Below are 1850 nucleotides of genomic sequence, written 5' to 3' on the forward strand. Positions count from 1 at the left end.
CTAGTCGCCACAGTTAAACTCCAACGATCGTCTTTATCGGTTAACTCCGTCACTCCTCCAACCTTTAAAGTCTGCTCCCAGGAAGGCAAAATTCTCGAGTTACCTATTGACGATGCCGATCCAAGCCGGACCGCAAGGGTTGGTGCGTACCTGTCTGAAGAAATGCAGCGGTCAGTTCTCGACTTTCTCAAGGCAAATGTGTCCACATTCGCGTGTTCCATGTCAGACATGAAAGGAATTAATCCGGCCATAACAACTCACGAAGCGTCGATCCGACAGTCAAGCCTATCCGACAGAAGCGACGCAAGCTCGGTCCAGATAGGTCGAAGGCTGTAAACGAAGAGGTCGACCGGTTGCTCAGCGCTGGTTCAATTGCTGAGGTGCGCTACCCTGAGTGGTTAGCAAATCCAGTAGTCGTCAAAAAGAAGAACGGGAAGTGGCGCATCTGCGTCGACTTCACAGACTTGAATAAAGCCTGCCCTAAGGACAGCTACCCTTTTCCCAATATCAACCGAAAAACGGCATTTATCACGGATAGAGGAACCTACTGCTATAAGGTCATGCCATTCGGTTTGAAGAACGCGGGAGCAACCTACCAACGGCTTGTGAACAAAATGTTCGCAGACAAGCTGGGCGTCACCATGAAAATATACATCGACGATATGCTTGTCAAGTCAATACACGTTGCTGATCACCTCTGTCACTTGCAAGATTGCTTCGAAACTCTCAACAAATACGACATGAAACTGAACCCAGCAAAGTGCACGTTTGGGGTTTCCTCAGGCGAGTTCCTTGGATACATAGTCACACAGCGGGGAATCGAAGCTAACCCGAAGCAGATCTCCGCGGTCCTGAACCTCCCGAGCCCAAAAAATAGTAGAGAAGTGCAACGGCTTACGGGTAGGATTGCTGCACTCAATCAGTTCATCTCCAGATCCACCGACAAATGCTTGCCATTCTACGACCTCCTCCGAGGTAACAAAAGGTTTATCTGGGACGAGAAATGCGAGGAGGCATTTATCCAACTCAAGCATTATCTGACAACTCCACCCGTTCTCGCGAAGCCAGATGTCGGCGACGTTCTATCTCTTTACGTTGCAGTATCACAAGCGGCAGTCAGTAGCGTTCTAATAAAAGAGGACCGCGGTGAGCAAAAGCCAATCTTCTACACGAGTAAGCGCATGACCGGACCAGAGATGCGATACCCAACTCTGGAGAAGATGGCACTGGCAGTCGTCGAAGCGGCGAGAAAGCTTTGTCCCTACTTTCAGTCACATTCGGTTGAAGTATTAACCGACCAGCCCCTCCGAACGATACTACAAAATACAAACAGGTCTGGAAGGCTAACGAAGTGGGCTATCGAACTCGGTGAGCTTGATATCACTTACAAAAACAGAACTGCAGCGAAATCTCGGGTCCTCGCAGACTTCTTAATCGAATTGGCCCCAGAGTTAGAGCAAGATCTCACGCTCCCAAACCCAAACTGGACACTGCATGTCGACGGATCTTCGACTAACAGGGGCGCAGGTGCTGGAGTTCAACTGCAATCCCCGACCGGCGAAATGATCAGGCAGTCTTTTAGCTTCGGCTTTCCAGCCTCGAACAACGAAGCTGAATACGAATCTTTGATCGCTGGACTCCGCTTAGCAAAAGCTGTCAAGGCCAAACGTTTAAGCGCCTAGTGTGACTCGCAGTTAGTCGCCAGTCAGTTTAGCGGCGACTACGACGCCCGCAACGATCGGATGGATGCCTACCTCAAGATAGTACAGGGATTAGCCGTAGAGTTCGACTTCTTCGAACTCGTCAAAGTTCCCAAAGGAGAAAACGTCTGCGCCGACGCCCTTGCAGCC

The sequence above is a fragment of the Brassica oleracea genome, chromosome C1 (genome assembly GCF_000695525.1).
Source record: "Brassica oleracea var. oleracea cultivar TO1000 chromosome C1, BOL, whole genome shotgun sequence".
NCBI lineage: Eukaryota > Viridiplantae > Streptophyta > Magnoliopsida > Brassicales > Brassicaceae > Brassica > Brassica oleracea.